At 34.2% G+C, this 20,035-nt stretch overlaps 1 protein-coding gene across 2 annotated transcripts in view; it reads right to left on the bottom strand.

Moving 5' to 3' along the window:
* LOC145664609 (allatostatin-A receptor-like) overlaps positions 1 to 20,035 on the bottom strand; it is a 190,847-nt gene that overhangs the window by 130,356 nt on the left and 40,456 nt on the right. Inside the window, exon 2 of one of the 2 annotated variants that reach the window (XM_081731422.1) lies at positions 17,215 to 17,317. The exons of the other annotated variant lie outside the window; for it this stretch is intronic. The gene's annotated coding sequence lies outside the window, so the exon portion shown is untranslated. The remainder of the gene's footprint in view (positions 1 to 17,214; positions 17,318 to 20,035) is intronic. 2 annotated transcript variants of the gene reach the window in all.

Raw genomic sequence — 20,035 nt, 5'->3', positions numbered from 1 at the left:
GTTCAGGTGCGTTAATGACAGTGGGTATCTGCGTAAACTAAAAATTTCTTTATAAACTATAGTCACTTGATATTTGAAATTAAAGCATGTGTTTTCAAAGAAGGTAAAACATTACTATTGTTGATTGGAATCACAACTGAGAAAAACTAAGGTAATGTAAACGTCAAGTTAAAAGAAAAATAAAAGAAAGAAGGAAAAAGAAAAGAAGAAATTCTTTTTGCCCGTTTCAACAATCCATAGTATTATTAATAATTAAGACTGCGTAGATTCAAATCAATAATAGCATATGCTCTCCATCAGAGAAAATGTTTATGTTCTGTACTACCCCAATTCAAGGGGAAACGGAAATATTTATTCCAACGTTGTTATAGTATCGTAACGTTGTTATAGTGATACTGTTACTGAGCAAATATTGATTGTATTAATATCCCTGTACGTTAATGAGGGAGAATAAGCTTGTGAACAAGCTCAAATGGAAACTCAAGCAATTATTTAATTATTAGAAAATTTAAAATAATGAATTGTATGTAAACTATTTGTAAAATATTTCCTACAACAATTACAAGTTAAGATTTTTTTTTTGTCGTAAATGCGGTTTTAGTTTAGCTACAGAATATGACATACGAGTTGAAATTCTAGACAATATGAACAAGTCTCATCTGACAAGTAGATTCAACTCTTAAAGAACATTCTAGTTTACATTACCAGAGAAAATTAATTGGATTTCATTTCACCATAATATCTGACGTTCAGTGACAAAATAATAATAATAATAATAATAATAATAATAATAATAATAATAATAATAATAATAATAATAATAATAATAATAATAATAATAATAATAATAAGATTGAGTTTAATATTATCTACACACTACATATTGCGTGTGATTAATATATTTTAAGTGAACTAGTTGCTTCGTGCAAAGTTTCAGCCTGTGGTACTGTCACAATAGTTTTAGATCTGCAAATCGCCTGCATCCCAGTGTCATCTATTGATATTAGACAACACAGGTAGTGACATCTATCGGTGCAAATATTTACTATTAGGAATTAGTGTTATTCACAGACTGTTATGTTTTGCTTTTAATTGAGGACTAAATGCCTTCTAACAATAAAATTGCTTTAAAACTCATAAAATAAATACAATGATATTATTTATCTTACCAAAAACATAAATATGAAAAACAGAGCCAATTTTCGAACATTTATCACTTCGCTCGGTCAGAAAAAGAATAAAGATCTGAAACGATGCCAAATTCTATTGAAATCCGAAAATCGCAAAATGAAATTAACAACTTTAGTGCTAAGAACAAATAGCCATGCAAAAGATTCTTGAGAGGATACTGAATAGAACAATGGTTCCCAACCTTGTATATCTGGCCCTCCCCTATGCGAACCTGCGTACTTCAAGCCCTTCTTCTTGCCGGGATCTGATTATTTTTGCAATTTCAGAAGCATTAAAATTACAAATATTTAATAATAATAATAATAATAATAATAATAATAATAATAATAATAATAATAATAATAATAATAATAATAATAATAATAATAATAATAATAATAATAATAATAATATATTTTTATTTCCAGCATAAAGACCGCATATCATTATAGATAATGCAGTAGTATTTTTTTTTACCTGCTTTGTTTTTGAGGGAGCCACAGTTCTTACTTAATAATTGTGTTATTACCCCTATACTGCGGTATTTAATTTAACGTGTCTTTATTACAACACTCCTCTTACTGGTTCATAACGCCCCCATGTTGGGAACCACTGCCATTAGAACTTGCTCTCAGCATAAATTTGGAAATTTTATTTTCCAATTTTTGGATTTCAGTAATACTTGTTATCATTTAAGATATTTTCTATGATATTTACAAACTCACTTTGAAATTCACCGTAGTTCAAACACTCCTTTACAATACCGTTGACAAAAACGAACAATCTTCTGTATAAATATTCTTCGCTAACTCTCTCATCTTTGGTGAAAGTGGGGCCGAGTTCGATTCCCGGTGGGGGCACTGTGTCGAAAAGTGTAAAAGTTTTTTTTTAAGCCAGCCATCCTGAGTCAAGCTTTCTTCATTCACACTAGGCAAGTGCCGGGATGGTACCTAACATATAGGTCCCAAGCCGCTTCCTTTCTTCCCAATTCTTTCTTCATTCCCTTTCCTCGGATAATGTAATAGACGAGTGACGTCATCCGTCATATGTGATAGACTAATATGACCATAAATGCCGAAAGCCCAGAAATCTAAATCCTAATCCTTATCTTGTACAAGTATTCTGCCTAATTTCAAGTTGCCGTGGCTACAGGAAGTACCTCATAAAATTTGAAACTAGTGACCTAACTATATGTAATGTTACGCTTGCTCCCTAGTTTTCCTCTTTGGAGTGGGAAATTTCAAATTTTCAGATTTCCCCCTTTATTTGAATCACAAACTCTACATTTGTACAAAATTTCAAGTATGTATGTCTACAAAGGTAATTTATACGTTTTGAATACGTGACGTAACTACGAGTGACGTGATACCTATCTCGTATCATATACGTAATTTTGCTCCTGCCAAACTAATTGTCCACTTTGGATGGTGGAAGTTTCCTTTAATTCCATAATAATTCCTACAGTTTTACCATATTTCAAGTTTCAATGTCTACAGGAAGCGTCCTATAGGCTAGGTCTTGACTCAATTAACGTAATTATGTAATTTTACTCTTGTCCCAATTTTTCTTCCCCTCTGGATGGGAAAATTTCCAGTTTTCGGTCAGATATTTTCCTTTACTTGTATCACAAATCCTAAAATTGTACTAACTTTCAACTTTCCATTTCTATATATATAAAAGAGAACGCACAAATCCTTTGTGAACTCATCACGCTAATACGGCTGAACCAATTTCTTTCATTTTTGGGGGGTTATTAGGATTTGGACCCTAGATGGTTTTTATCATATCACTTTAATTTTTAATTACCAGTGTCTTGAGATAATTGACCATTCAAGTGTTCATACGTACAAATCCTTTGTTATTAGTTCATCATAGGTAAAAATAAACGTATTTATATGCAACCCGCATGACCATGTGACTCGGCGGGTTAACATAAATGACAGGCGCTATAATTTTAACATTTACTGCAATTTGAAAGCGAAAAAGTAAAAATTATCTAAGTAACAAAGTTTATTGCGTTCCGGGGTGACCGCAGCGAAGCGGGGTGAACGCTGCTAGTCTATAATAAGTATTCTATCGGTTTTGAGTCGTTGTCATAAGTGACGTAAGAATATGTAACTTTGCCCTTGCTTCATTAATTTTATCCCTTGAAGGAGGAAATTTCCAGTCTTCCGATTTTTTTCCCCCGTTGCACGTATCACAAATCCTACCTTTAAGCCAACTTTCAAGTTTCTATGTCTACACGAAGTACCATGTAGTTTTTAAAATAATCTACATAATTAGAAGTATTTTTGCACTTGTTCCCTAATTTTCCTCCTTGGAGAGGAAAATTTCCAATTTTGGATCCCCCCTCTTTTATTTGCATCACAAATCCTACACTTGTGCCAAATTTCAAGTTTCGATGTCTACAGGAAGTACCCTATAATTTTGGGTCGAGTCAGTAGTACTTTCTTCTTTTTCTTATTTTTTATGCATGTTTTGAGTTTTTCACGACCCTCTAACTTGTAAAAAAGATTGAGGACAAAGATTGAAATTTTATATAGGTCAAGATGTACAGACAAGTGACGTAACCAATTTTCATTGCACTATCTTCATATGAGGCAAAATTATATATGTTCAAAAATGGCTTGAGTTGCTTCGTGTAAGCAACTTGGGTTTTCTGCACCGTAAAAAAATGGCTGTGTTAATTTAACATAATGACTCTGTGTTACCCGAGTTATGTTACATTTTCACAGTACAGTGAATGGTGCTACAGTTCCATTCTATCGGATTTTGAAGGAATTGTTAAAATGGTAGCTTTTCAATGAACTACCTGACATAGCGCTTATGGGTGAAAATATTCCGAGAACAACAGAAAATTTACACTTTCACAAAATTAATTATGTGAAAGATTGGAGACAGAAGGATTGTTGTGAGCAAAGATAAATAACAAAACTAACCAATTCTCAATGTTAGTTACTTATATACTTGTGATATCCATGCGAGGCAATGTGCAAGCTAAAAATTGTAGTGTAGATTTATCTATCTGATACATAGGATTTTAAGGCTGACCTTAGTTAAGTAATTGTTCTCCGAAAAAAAGAAAAAAAACTTTTGACTGGTCGCTGACGAAGAATACAGTTTATCAGTTTCAGTACCTTAATTGTCTTGATTTTACCATGTGAGCTGGGGTGTTACAAACAATTCATAGTATATCTATTGAAACGGCACTGTGAGGGTGTTCCTATTTCTGCGTTCTTTCGTATAACCACCTAGTTCTTTAACGTCTTCGAAGTGTTGTTTTCACCTTTTATGTCAAAACGGTAGCACATGATCTGTGTTAACCCACAGTACCGGACCCTTGGTGTTGCAATATATTTGTTCACATTGTTTTCTTTATCAAAATTCTTTTATTATCATTTCTTTGATTTATCGTCTGTTCCTTTTTGCTAACAAAATTGAAATCAATAGTTTTACATCCCACGATTATGTACGATGTTTAATGCAAATAAATGATTATGATAGAATTGTTGGAATGAGAATTGGGAGGGAACAGAGGAACCTCGAGAAAACTCAAGAACACTAGGTTTTCCACCGGAAACTCACATGGTCTGAAATCGTTTTTCACCCTGGTGAGCGATTTACTCACTGAGACACTGTGCCTCCATCTCTTCTTCAACATAATGTACACAGGGAAAAGGCGTATGTGGCGTACGTAAAAACGTAGGTTACATGCGTAAATCCGGTAGTTTTGGATTTAAAGTACAACTATATATAACATCCTGCAACACACATAACTGAAAACCTATGTTTTATAATACTTGCCGTATATAAAGTATATAAAGTTTTCCATCTATGCATAGTGTTCACATGACTGCATATAATGTTAGGCGATAAAGATCTTATATACAGATGGGCATATAGCTGACGTATGTAAGAAACGTATACGTACGTAATATACGAAAGACTGTTGAATGCCAAACATTCTGCATCTGCATGATGTAACATCTAAGCGGGAAAAAGGCAGTGCCGTACAGATTTCTATAGTAAATGTATGGATTCCGTATATTTGTACAATATGCCGCTGTCCTTATAACGGATTTTTCTCAGTGTAGAGAAAGGAACACAAAAAATTTAAATTCCTTAGTAATCTTTTACTATTTTTCTATTTTCTTCTTCTTCTTAAAGAGAATAAATGAGTACCGGTACTCTCACTTTTATTATCCAAGAAACGTGTGCCATTTTATTCAATATCCTAGCGTTTCTACTCCATATTTCTCTAGCATAAAAATCTATTTCTGGATATAAAGTGCATTTCTTATATGGCTTCCTGACCGCTACATTACTGAAAGGTAAGTACTTTTCTTTAAAATAAGCATGACTTCAACTTGTCCTTGTAAAACATGAATGCATGCCATATAGATGCAACGTGTGTGTTTCAAGGATGCGAAAAACGCCCGGTAGCTAGATTAAAAGAAGAGCTTTATGACAAGCGAAATAAAATAAGGATATATGCACCATTAGTTAAAACTAGATCCAACATTCATCGTATTATTCTGGGGTATCCATCTTATATTTGGCACAATTTTGCCCTAACGAAAAAAAAAACAGAGAATGTTTTTCACACTGGTGTTCTTTGTTGTATACATGTGAGCACATATAAAAAACATCCTTCATTTGGTACGTAATTGGAGGAAGCTCAAAACAAATATATCTTCTAAGCTGTTTCATTGGAATCTCTACTCAGAAGACACTTTAATATTTGGTTTGGCAAACTTTCATGTTTTTCTACTTCTTATCTGGAAGATGTCTGTTGATCACCTGCGATATCATTTATCATATAAGTTCTTTATATTTACATTGAAATATATTACCAGTTAGTATATACATTACATAATTTGATTTTCTTCTAGCTTATCATAGGTTTCTATATGAATCTATTCTTTCCCAACGAAAATGCTTACTAATGTTTACTTGCGAAAGTTAGCACGAAATCTCTATCACACCTTTTTCCAACCAGAGTTACGGAAAATTTTAGAATTAAAAAAAAAAAAAAACATCTTGAAGACCTATAAGCATAAACCAGAATTTTCCCATAGAATGTTCTCTTTACGTTACAGACAGTCTCCTGCTCCCATTGTCAGTAAACTTACATGGAAAGAACGAGGTACAGACAAGAAATTTAGCATTGATAACACTATTATAGTAATAGTTTGTTTCGTATATGATCAGTGAAATTCATCAAATTTTGTTCTGCGTAGCGCGTGAGAATGTCCAGTGTATACCCTATTCGTTTGGTTTTGTGTTCGTCAGCACTGTTTCGGGACCCAGCATGCACACAACTTTTTCTATCATAACCCAATCACAACTTCAGGAATAGTGTTTCTTAAACGTCAGGACGCATCCTCTAACTGTCACTTGCTTGTTCGCTTGCACCTCTGCTTCAATGCAATTGTGAAGGTCATCAGTGGTCACGCTTATAAGGACGCTTTCCTTGTGCTTGCAAAAATCTCATATCGCTGAACACTTCACACCCGGCAGGATTCACTGTAGCCGCTGCCACTTCTAAAGTGTGCTTCTCCCACAACATCGAGTACAACCTTGACGTATCATTTCCAATCCTCATCCTACTGATTACTCACAATGTTCGGAACTTCGGTACACATTTTCCCCCTAATGTGCAAATGTACTTGTATCTTTACTTTACTGACAAGCATCGTAATATATGTCGCCACTGAAAGTAAACCTTGTGCTTCATAAATCGATTACACATCCATCGTTTAGAAGTTGACTTCCTATCCTACCCCAGACGACTCTTCTGGACTTGCTACTGCCTAATTGCCTATTGGCGATTTTTTTCCTGTCGTTTAACAGTTTCATAGATTCAAATTATTAACATGTGCTTACATTAAAAATTGCAGTTTTCCATGCGTATCAAAAAAACGCTAATTTCCTAATACCACTTCTCTTAGTATTTAAAACAGTGTGGCCATTTTATAAACAATTACGAAAATGAAGAAAATATTAACCAGACTTTAAGGCATTTTCTTCACCCACACCTCTGAGATAACGCTCCAATGATTCCGACGCACATAATTTCTGGATCGTGTCTTCGTGTCTTGCTTGTTGTTCTTGTTTTAAGCGAATTAGGACTTAGAACACAGATATCTGAAATTAACCACATGAATTTCTTTTTCAAAAAATCATCTACAAACGGCCTTATCTTGCAAAATGGATATATTGACAAAGGGTTAGAGGGTATTTGTTTTTAAAATAAAAATCGTTTTGATTCAGCCATATTATGATGGACAGCTACACCCTGTATGTTATACACGTTAGAAAAGGAACATATTATACATTTTCATTTTTGGGAGGGAGCCAGATGAGACATACTCGCGGAGCAGATGTGGAACGCGGACAGCATTTTACATTTTAAAAAGGAATAAATACGTGAGAGGAATTCCATTTTAACTTAGACATTTTCTGTTGTGACTAACTTGTCTCCCGTAATGAAATCATTTAGGAAATTTCAGAACAAGAAACGTTTTGAATACATGCCAGAAAGAGTAATTTATGAGTTGTGTAATATTTCCAGATTAGAGATCTTGGCATGATCCTAATCACAATCATATTAAGTTTCCATGTCATCTTAAGTTACCTTACGCATTTTGCGCTGAAATACCATATGTGCTTTCACATTTCGCCATAGTTTGATGGATGTAGAAAAAGACTGAGATATCTTTAGGAAAATATAGACCTATGTACAGTGTAGTCAAGACCATATTACAAGTGAGAATAGTGTAGTAAAGCCCGTTCTATACATGGGAAGAATAGGGTTAAATGAGCATAAAAGCGACTGAATATTATACTGGGTAGAAATTGCCTACTTTCTGGTTTCAGAAGCAGAAATTTCGGAAACATTGAAAATCATAATCGATCATTATTAACGAAGTGTATAAGTACCGGATTTTAAACCTCTAACTTGGACAAATCTTTACATTAGATAATTTTCTGAATATAAGACCGAAATGTTAATATAGAAATTGACATACTTTCTTCTATTTAGAAGCAGAATTTTCGAACACGCTGATGCATGTATTCCCTTATTCTTCATTAAGAGTTTATATTCCGAATTAACCTGTGACTTAAACGAATTCTTACGTTGGACAAAAAAGTTATTAAACATGATAGAAATTTCGTTGAAAACGGTGGAACACTCAGTGTTCAATTGTTTTTAATACCGAGTTGCACCACCCTAACCGTGATTCAGAGCAATAGCGTCATTTTAGATGTTGTCAGAGAAACAAAATTGTCAATAGACATAAGTTTCACCTTTTTATTATTTGTATAGACCCTATTAGTATAGAATTGATTGAAAAGAACATATTCCTCAAACTCAGGGGAGAAGTGCCCTTTTTAAATGACGCCTATGCATAAGGGATTAGTGAGATAACCTATTCTTGGCAAAAAAAGCTTTACCTTCCCCATTCCCTAGGATAGTATTTCTTATCCCTTACTTTCGTGACAAAAAGATGTCTTCTTCGTAAATTTACTTTCCTATCTATAGTGGTATAGATGGGCGTTAGTGGGCAAGTCACCTTTACTCTTTTATATAGGAGTATAGATCACAAGAGAATTTTCTAATACTAGGATTGTAGTTCCGTTTGCCTATATTGCTAAAAATAATTAATATTAATTAATATCATTATTTCGTCAATTTTCACTGTGTCAGTCTACTGGAAATTTTATATCTTTATCGCATATTTCTAAAAAAATATACTAGATTTCTTCAGGTTACTTCACAAAGTGAAGCATGACCCAAAGTGTCTTTTCAAATGTTAGGGAAGAGGCAAGAAGACAGTTTAAAACATTCTAAAAAAAAATACTGTATTTAAAAACACTCTTTAGAAAGGAAATACTGGAGAACATAACTATTGGATAGGTTTAAAAGTTCGTATATTGAATTCTTTTTGTTGTGTCAATGGGAGAAAGTGAACATTGAGGACTTAATGGGCATAATTTTTATATTTTTATACACAGCATTACAAACAAACAATGTTGTAAGCTTGTGTATATCTTCGAAGTAATCCGGAAGCTTCTCATTTAATTGGGATTGGAAAATATACCGTAAAAATATAACAATGTTAATTGAACATGACGGCTCTGTGTCATAAAAATTTTGTTAATTTTTTTACATTCCTAGTGCCAGTACAACTCCACTGGATGTTGAAATATATTGTTAAATTGACAGTGGTTACATCAATTAACTGACATGATGGTTTGTAATATGGAATGATTTTAGTAATACCACATTTATGTTGTGTTGTCTACAATTGTCAAACAACTACTTAGCAAAAATATTTTTTCTAATTAAACGTAAATTATTTTATGTGGAATAATATAAGACATTAATATTTCTAAACAGTTACGAGGAACTAAATATAGATAATAGGCGAGGACAAGAACTAGGAGGGAGTGAATTTTAATATTGGAATTCGGTAACTATGTTTTCCGAATGAAAAAAGAATATCGAAAAATAACCAGCCAAGTAATCATGCGCAGAACCAAATGTTCTTGGCTTAAAAACAAATGAGAAAGTGGTGGTGCTGGATATAATTCAATTCGAATTATTTTTACGAAACGTTTTATAAAATGCTACAAGTATGTTTTCAATCCAGGAGGAAAATATTAAGATGGATCTCGCAGAGATAGGATGGATCCAGTTGGCTAAAGATAGAAGTCAGAGGAGAGCTTTTGTGAACGCGGCATTGAACCTCCGGGTTCCATAGGCTATAGAGTTAGTTAGTTAGTGCCTGAAAAATCTGGTACTGTTTTGTTTTAAATTCCGTAAATGAAATAAAGATACTAAATAATTAAAATATACTTAATAATATACCATATACAATTTCTTTTAACTAGTGTTTAACAAATCGACATTTAGTATAGAATTAATTTATAAACTTAGGTTGAGCAGTAATTGTTTGATTTACCTTTAAAGTGAATCACAGCTGAATATTGTAGTGGTGGTGGAGGCGAATTTCTAGCAATAAATATGAAAACGGAGAAGATGTTTTCATGTTCATATTTCTTAAATATTACAAACAACACTCGGGAGCAGGGAGTGAGTCCCTGTACGCGAGCATGCCTTTAATATTGTAATCACTGGTTTTAAAGGCCACAATATCGCTACTCATATAAGAATGAATAATAACTTCGACATTTAGGGCACCTGAAGAAACACTAACAATTGCACACATACATCAAAACATGATAGTGTTAATACAACTCAATTTTAAAAGAGACGAGTAGTGCAAGCATTACTACAACTTTTACGTGTTTTCTTCAACACCAAGGTGTTTCGGTGTTGCGTTAACACAGACCTAGTGACAAGGGCATCGAAAGCTCATGTGGGCCCTTTCATTATATTTATGAATATACAATATTTTTCATAATTTGAATTCAATTTGCCTTAAAATTCTCATTTATGCCTTCTGCATCTGAATGCCCCCCCCCCCCTCATATTTACAGAGAAATCGGCACCCTTGCCTAGTGATACTGATTTGACACAGATACTGTGTTGAGCGCTGTAAAAATACACGCGCGCGTGTGTTACAGAACTAGTTAAATGGACGAGGAAACATGGAAAAAGAATTGAGTTCGGTGATCCTTCTGTAGCCTAGTAACACTCCTGCTAGCATGATGAATGGAAAATATTAATATACTGATATTAAGATCTCTATTGGCGATCACACTATCCGAGGAAAGGGAAGGAAGAAAGGATTGGAAAGGAAAGGAAGCGACTTGAGACATCTATATTACCATCCCGGCATTTGCCTGGTGTGAATGAGGTAAACCTCACTTAGAATGGCTAGCCTGAAAAAGTTTTCACACTTTTTCGGCCGAGTGAAAAATTTTATAAGTTGAGGGTAAATTTTCAAGAGTAGTTTTCAAAAAAATAAAAAATAAAATATATATTTTTTATAGTACTAAAAATCATGTCGCTTGTTGGTAATAACTGGTGATTTTAATCTGCTTGAACAGTTTATTTATTTATTTATTTACTCCACAAGGTAAAACAAAAAAAAAAATGAGCTTGAGTTTTACGTCCCATTTTTATATCGGCTAGAATAAAGGAGATGGTGATAAGGAGAAATGAATGAAATGGTGAAATGAACAAAGGGCGAGGAAACGCGAGAACCCGGAGGAAACCCACGCACACGGTGTTTGTCCTCCACAAGTTCACTTGGCGCGAACTGAGATCGAACCAAGGACTCCATGCATCAGAGGTGAACGCTCTACCACTGAGCCGCCGCAGCCCCTCCACAGGTAAAAATAAATACAATCTTACGTAGCTATTATATGTATTGTTATTTGTCTTGTAATGGTGACCAAATACTTCTAATTGTGACACATGGCACAGATACTCTTAAGAGTGACACAAAAATTTCTAACAGTGACACAGAAACTTCTATCAGTAGCACACATACTCGTAACAGTAACACAGGTACTCCTAACAGTAACAATGATGCTCCTAAAAGTGACACAGATCTCCTAACAGTGACACAGATACTCCTAGAACCGAGGATTGCATGTGTGTTCAAAAACATACCGAACTTTTTCTATAAAATCTATATTGCTCATTTTACAACATTTTAAGCACTGTCCCCCTCAAAGTAGTTCCCTCCGCTGACAATACATCGTTCCCAAAGTTTCTTCGATTTAAGAAAAGACTCCTGGAACGCACTATTTGGAATTGTGCAGGTTTCTTGGGAGTATTGTCCTGAATGTGCTCTATGGCTTGGAAAGAGCGTGGTTTTAAGTTTGGGGAACAGGGAAAAGTCTTTTTGCAGTGGCAAGCAGTTCTTGAATGATTTCAACATGGTTCTGTCTCTGATTCTTAGTCAACAAACGTAGCACGAATTTTGCACTGCACGATCTGAAAGTTTTCAGTCCAAGTTTGATGGCATGGTCCTCTGCTGATGCCCACTTTGCTAACAACTTCTTGAACAGTTAAACGACAATTTCCACGAATCACATCAGGAACTCTCTCGACACGGTCGTCATTTGATACCGGTAAATCTACCGCTAGGTGCACTCACAACGGAAGGTCCCACAAAATTCTCGCTCAAATCTAATTACAACATAGCACATCCGATAGAGCATCATGAGAAATGAAAATGAAAAAATTTAAGGTGCTATGAACCAGAAGGGTTCAACATTTGAATATCCAATATTTGAGTATACGTACGGGGCTTCAACATTTAAATATCCAATAAATTATATCATGGAATTATGTAGATTCAAAGTAAATATCTTGAAAACCGTTAAACTAATTAAACCGAAAGGTGCACAATGTAATGAGAACAAACTTTGCATCTTTTGTTTTGATTGCTTTGACGGTTTTCAAGATATTTACTTAGAACATTCAAATGTTGAATCCCCGTAGCTCCTATCCTTCTGGTCCATAACACCTTAAATTTTGCTCATTTTCATTTCTCATTATGTTCTATCAGATGTGCTTTGTGGGAATCAGATTTGAGTGACAACTTGTGGGACCTTCCCTTGTCAGTAGTCGTAGCACGCTCCCTGTGCCAGTTGACACACTTCGAGAAGTTCAGTTTGTTCTTGAACGTACCTCGTATACAACTTGTAACTGTTTCCAGGTCTTCTCGTATAGTTGAGAAATCTGGGTGAGACGGAAACTTACATTTTGCATTATAAGTAAGGAATTTTAACTGACTATTAATTCAGTTAGTATAATAACATTTCACAGATATTATCTGGCTTTTTTTTTAAGTGGGAGAAGTTATACGAAGACCTTTAAGGTCAGCTGTTTAGTAGTAATTCTTATTTCGAAGCTTAGCTAGAAACTGCACTTTCAAAATATTAAAAGGAAAAATCTACGGATTTAATTCTTTGAAGTGTTGAGCTGGAATTGCTTTGCTTTGTAATCCGACATTCTCGTTAAAACTTACAAAGTCTTTCTTCAGCTGTATCTGGCAAAAGTCCATACAGCTTGAATTAGAGCTGGTAATTACTTTTATAGCAGAGTACCAAAAAAAAAAAAAAGAAAAAAAGAAAAAAAGAAAAGAAAAAGAAAAAGAAAAGAAAAGAAAAAGAAAAAGAAAAAGAAAAAAAACAGAACGTAAAGCCCTTATGACTCACATATTTCCTACCACATTTTATATAGTATTTCACCGAATTGATTCTCCATCTAAAACTATACATAAAATCTAAAACATAACGTGTTTCCAGTGTAAACAAATAAGTGCTTGGAGTTTAGCATTCCTTTCAATAGCGAGACTGTATAAGATGTAGACCTACAGTTTAATGTGGAATCTGAACCACGTCGAACTCAGGTCTAGCACGCCAAAGGTATGTACACTAACCAGGTAGCCAAGAGAAAACCCATAAAAGATAGCTGTAATATGATTAAATATAACATTACTAAGAGACCCACTATAACTTTCGGTTTCAATAGTAGTCTTCATAAACTGAAAAAAAAAAACAATAAAAGCGAAAAATGACATTTAATATGGATCTAGTTCAATAACAAGGTTCACTTTACACTTTAACCTCTTTATTGAAACAAGAAATGATAGAAATTTCTCATATTTCTCATTTCAATATTGATTGTATATTCATATGTGTATACATAGTAGCCCTATACACATATGAAATGCGTATTATAGCATGCAGACTTTCGGTTATAGGCCAACAAATTTTGGATTTCCTGTTTCAAAAAATCATGCAAACTCATCCAATCTGGATGTTACTTGTCACGATGGTAGATAATATTCAACAAGAAGAATATTTTGCTTCTTTTAATCAAATCTTTACTAAAGGTCACACAAAATAGACTTTTTTTTTCCCTCCTAAAGGCTTCTTTCGTCGTTCATATTCTTTGTTTTATTTCACGTTCGAACTTCATTTCATCATTTATTATATTATCCAGGTGGCGAAAAACAATCACTTGTACTATTTTCTCTCCTCCTACTTGTATATTTGACACCGGTTCCAATAACCATAGCTTTTGTCTTTCTAAGATTTATTTTCATCCCATATTCTTCACAGCCCTTTCTTAAGTTTTCTAACATCGTACTGATTTTCTTTTCAGATTCAGCAACTAGTGCTACCACCTGCAAAGCGTACGCACCTACTCATTCTACTTCCTTACCGAAATGCCGTCTTCATTATATGGACTTCTTGTTATTATATCTTCTGATAGATATTAAATCTACCACCGAGCGAAGTACCTCAAGTGGTAGAGCGTTGGATTCGCATTCGGGAGGTGGCGGGTTCGATTTCCGCTGCCGACCATCCTGATTGGGGCTTTCCAGGGTTTCCCTCAATCCTACCAGGCAAATGCCGGGATGGTACCTACTAAGACAAGCCCTGACCGATACCTTCCCAAATCCTTTCCATTGTTGTTGTTGTTGTTGTTGTTGTTATATATCCAGTATAAAATGGCCTCTGAGCTGTATCTGGTGATTGTTAAATAAATAAATAAATAAAATAAATAATGTTGGCGAGAGACAGAATCCCTGTCGAACTCCCCTTCCAATTACACTTCCTTCTGTCATTTCCTATCTTATTTTAGCACTTACTTGTTGGTTCACATGTAAGTTTCATATGATTCTTCGCTTTTTTCATTCTAACCCAACTTTCCCTAAAACTCCCAACAACAATTCCGAATCCACGAGGTTAAATTCCTTTTCTAGATCAATAAATACGACATACACCTTTTTATCTTTTCGTACAAACCTTTTACCTAACATCCTTAATCAGTGGCGGATCTAAGGGGGGCTATAGGGGCTATAGCCCCCCCCTTGACGCTCAGGTATACATTGGATAAAATGGGCTTCAATCCTGCTTTGCACTGGATAATACGGCAAACTATTGTTTAGCCCCTCCCTTGATCATATCCTGGATCCGCCGCTGTCCTTAATAATACAATTGCATATCTTGTGCTTTTACTTCTTCTGAAACTGACCTGTTCCTTCGCAGCTTTCTCATTTGTTCTTCCATACAACCTTATGTTCATTGTTCAAAGCATTTTTTTTTTTTTCCAGCATGGCATACGAGGATAATAGTTCTATAATGCTAGGTTCGATTTCTTAGCCATTGGTAAAATGGTCGCTTTCAGGAAATCTTTTGGCCACCCTTCTGTTTCATATATTTCATTGCAGAGTCGGAACAATTCTTTCTTGCCCTTGTCCTCCATATTCTTAATGAATTATATTGGTATATTATTTATTCCGGTTTCCTTTCCATTCGCTAGTCTCGGATATAACATTTTTCAAACTCATCCCGAAGAATACAAAACCCTTTATCATCCTCGCTTACTTCATTTTCTACTTCAACAACTTTTAATGTATCAGTATATAAAATACTAACGTAATTGTTATTTATTTATTTATACAGATTGCCTAAAGTATGTCATGTAAGTGTTATGACGTCTTTCGTTTAGCATACCATCCGGGGAAGGAGGAAGAAAGAAAGGAATGGGGAAGGAAGAAAGAGGAGTGGGGCCTATATGTTAGATACTATTCCGGCATTTGTCTGATGTGAATGCAGATAGCATAGGAAAAATTTCACTGAGAATAGCTAGCCTGAAACAAGAAACTGTTATATCTTTTCGATCTGATATCCTCACTTGGAAACGAACCCGAGAGTATTCAGATAATTGAAGAAAAAATGTCTTCCATGTCTAACTTAAGAATTTACCTATCTTCAGTATATAACCGCTTTTATTTAAAAAATTTAGAAAAACAATGCGGTTCCCACTTTTGACCTGTATATATATTCAATAATTAAATAAGCCATTCCTAGCTAAGGTTCTTACCTATAAAATATTTAAAAATTTTAATAATTAATTAATAGTTTCAATAAATCAAATAATTCCTCCACCACTTTTTGTACGTATATCTACTAGCTTACTCTTTGTTGTCAAATAATATTATACCTGATTCGTTGGGACTCGTATTGCCTACGTTTTGGAACAATAATACCACCTCATGTGCAAAAGACTCACTGCCTTTTGGACTACCCGATATTTTTATGCAGTTTTCATTAATATAACGAGCTATTCCCAATAAAAGGTTCATATCTATAACAAAAAAATATAGATTGATTAATATATACAATAATTATTCTAGGTAATTAATTATTACGTATTTCGTAGGGAGACCAATTTCATAGGAAGTTATAGATAGACCAAATTGACTTGGCACCTAGTCTTACGTTCCAGGCGCTACTATCGGCTGAAGGAATTCCGCTTCGTTTCGCTAAGGCTCTCTCGCTTAACAAAAGCTGAACCCTTATTGGCTCAACGCGTGGGTGTATCGAAGATGTGAGCTTTAGTTCGCATTTTTGCCACGGCTCAAGACATTTTGGCAGCACTATAGCATCCTACCTTTATTTTAGGTACGGGATTGAACTACTGGAGTAACAAAAAGTAATATTATTTAAAAAAAACACTAAAAGACATAACAATAAAACTGAAAAGCAGATAATAATAATAATAATAATAATAATAATAATAATAATAATAATAATAATAATAATAATAATAATAATAATAATAATAATAATAAGAAGAAGAAGAAGAAGAAGAAGAAGAAGCTTAAAAGGAGAAATCGATTTATTAGTACCTTTGAAATCATGCCAAGCCAATCAAATTAATGCTTGATATCTAATTTCGATAATAATTTTATGAAATTTATTAGATACAAAAGTACAATATATTTGGCTTGGCAAGACTTCACTTTTTTTTTATATAAGTAATAGGTAGTAATAAATTGATTTTTCTTTCAGAGCTTTATTATTATTACTATTATTATTAGTAGTAGTATTTTATGCCTTTTACTGGTTTTTATACCTATACCTGTGCATATATTATTAAAGTTTTTATAGCTTTCAAAAATAACTTTTCTTCAACAATTAGTAGGAGAAGGAGAGTTTATATTTGATATAGTGATGTACGGATTAAGAGTTAGGATGTGTACATTAAGCCGTGTTGTCTATTTGTCAATGATGTAATTCTATCATTGTTTAAAAACTTACAATTTTCTCTGAAGAAAATCATCAAGAGAAGTTCCGTTTCCCTTAGCTGCTCCTCTCAGGGTACAAATGTTCTTACCAGTATATGCAGCAATATACAGTATACCTGTAAAAATTCACATTTCATTCTTCTTAACGGCTTTTGTTTCATGAATCCAGATCAATTTCTACTTAATCTACAGCAATATTAAAATAACTTTTTAATTTCTTAAAATTGGATGGGTCCGCGAAGAGGATTCTGTGAAATGAAACATCGTGAACTACTTTGCGACTTACGTTAATAAAAATCCTTTTTAAAAAGTGGAAACTAATAATATTGAGATTTCAGCTCTCGTTTTGCAATGATGAAAATTTGTCATTTCTATTCTAATGGATTCTTTTTAATCTATTAATAATTGGGCGACACCTAATTGATTTCTTTGTATTTTCATCCTCTGTCAGCTGCGACGTAGCGTATAACAAGACATTTAGTTTAAACTAGCAATATAAACCACTGTATTGTCTTGGTCCTTGACTTTTCCACTTGGAATCAACACAGGATCTCGTGCACAAAAGGCATGTGTATTAGCCATTCGATTAGAGTGGAAGGCTTTGGAGACAATTGTAACTCACGTAATATTATATGATGGAAATTTATTATTGAAAGCTAGCGATATTAGAACTAAATCATTTGAGTTAAGTATTACTTTGTTAATCGTATACTATTTTTTTTTACTGTCAGTATTGGCACTTGCAGATATTTTGAAGGTGGGAGCAATATGTACGTATAAATAAACTAAATTTTATTCACGTACTTATTCAACAGGGTAGGTACTAATTATGATAAGCCAAAATGCAACATTGAGAATTTGAGAAAATGCCCAGGTATTACGATTTTGATTGAATTTTACCATATAGCATGGAAATAAGTAAAAATGAAATCTTTAACGCTCCACAGTTATATCCTTTAGACTAAAGGAGACAGATGGTTAACAAAAGTAAACTACTATGAAAGAATTGGCTGAATGGCGATGTGGGAGGAGATAAGTAAATCTCGAGAAAATCTCACGATCAAGTGTTGCTCCATACAAATTTTTATGCTTTGGGATCGAACTAGAGACCCCTCACATGACGTGGTGCTGACTACACCATCTCCGTAAGTGCTGAAATCAAGAACGTATGGATTTCACTCTATCCACATCACTTGGGCATTCATAGCCTTTTAAGGGCTGCGGTGGCTCGGTGGATAGAGTGTTCACCTATAGTGTATGGAGTCCTTTATTTGATTCCAGCTCACGACAACTGACATTTGTGGTAGACAAACACCGTGTGCTTGGGTTTTCTCGGGGTTCTCCCGTTTCCTTCCACATTCTTCATTCCACCATTTTATTCATTTCTCATCATCACCGTCTCGTTTAGCCTAGGTGGCATAACTGTGGGACGTAAATCTTAAAGATTTCATTTAAGTTTTTCATGGCCTATTCTGCAAATGAAGGATTATTTTTATTTTTGCCTTTTCTTTTTTTAGTTTTTACATAGGAAATGTAAGTAGTCCAGCATCTCTGCTGGATCATATGAGAGCGCTGTTGCCTATATACATTTTCAAAGAGCTAAAAGTAACGGGCTCTTTCCCTAGATACATTCTGGCCCTGTGTAGAGAGATTATATAGACTACTTCCATTCAGTCAGGCAAAACTTCGCTAAAAAAAAAAAACTTTATTGCTTGTTTCATCTACTTTGATGTAAAAGGACTGCTTACACGAGTATAGAATGAATAGCCAAGGCCGACTACAGAGACTGTTTCATATATACATATATCAAGTGACCCACACTACATGCATGATGTTTCTTAAAGTGTTAATCTCTCTCTGTTCTGGCGTCTTGTAAGCTAGGATGTTTTCTTCCTTGAATGGTCGTTTGCATTTAAACGTCAAGTGTTATTAATTTTCACAGCAATATGTTGCCCCATACACACGCCCTTAAGAACTTCAGTTTGATGTCTTATGTAGATGGAATTAAGTATGTCCTTGACAATGACCAATAAAATGATACATCATCATAATTATAAGGTTCAAATGGTTGGCGACTTATTCAGATCTGTGGCCTAGAGATATTGGTTGACAAACACAAGAATGATAAACTTGTGATCTTCCGTTATTAAATATGTGATTTATATAATACTAAAAAGATAATAAATCCAGATGTAATTTATATATTTATATATATAAAGAGTAATGTATTCATCAGAAACATATGGGTGAACAATATACAGGGGTTTCAAAACAACACCGACAACCTTTGGAAGATGCCTCCTGGCATCGAGATAAAACAAAAAGAATAGACCAACCTAGGTGCACAAATGCTTCCTTTCGGAGTTACAGGCTACCGAAAACATGAAAAAATGAAATTTAAAAGTCCATAGCTCCAATACTATAGGACCTACCGTAATCGGGTCAAGACTTCACTTAGGAATTAATATGTGCCCTATTTAAAATTACATGTTTCAGAATCCTGCGGTACTTCCGCAACAATGTTTATAGAGGTAGCTGGTGAGTACTTCAAATTATATGACCGTAGTCAAACTCCCTTGGCTATACATTTTGTCTTATCTTGGTGTCAGGAATCACCTCGCAATCGTTGTCGGTGTTGTTTTGAAACACCCTGTAGAGTTCTACATAGACAAAAAGTATCCTCCAAGCGATCTTTGTTGATTATATACGTATTGTATTTATAATACTAACACAAACTCTTATGGGAAGATACTGATATTTGAACATTATTTGATATTCTCGTAGGAATAGGACTTACTAGTTGTCTTTCAAAACACAGCCGTTACATTGTTTTT

The sequence above is a fragment of the Thermobia domestica genome, chromosome 11 (assembly GCF_964235325.1).
Source record: "Thermobia domestica chromosome 11, izTheDome1.hap1.1, whole genome shotgun sequence".
Taxonomy (NCBI): Eukaryota; Metazoa; Arthropoda; class Insecta; order Zygentoma; family Lepismatidae; genus Thermobia; species Thermobia domestica.
Note: the sequence above shows the minus strand (reverse complement) of the source record. Positions and strands in the feature narration are given on the sequence as shown.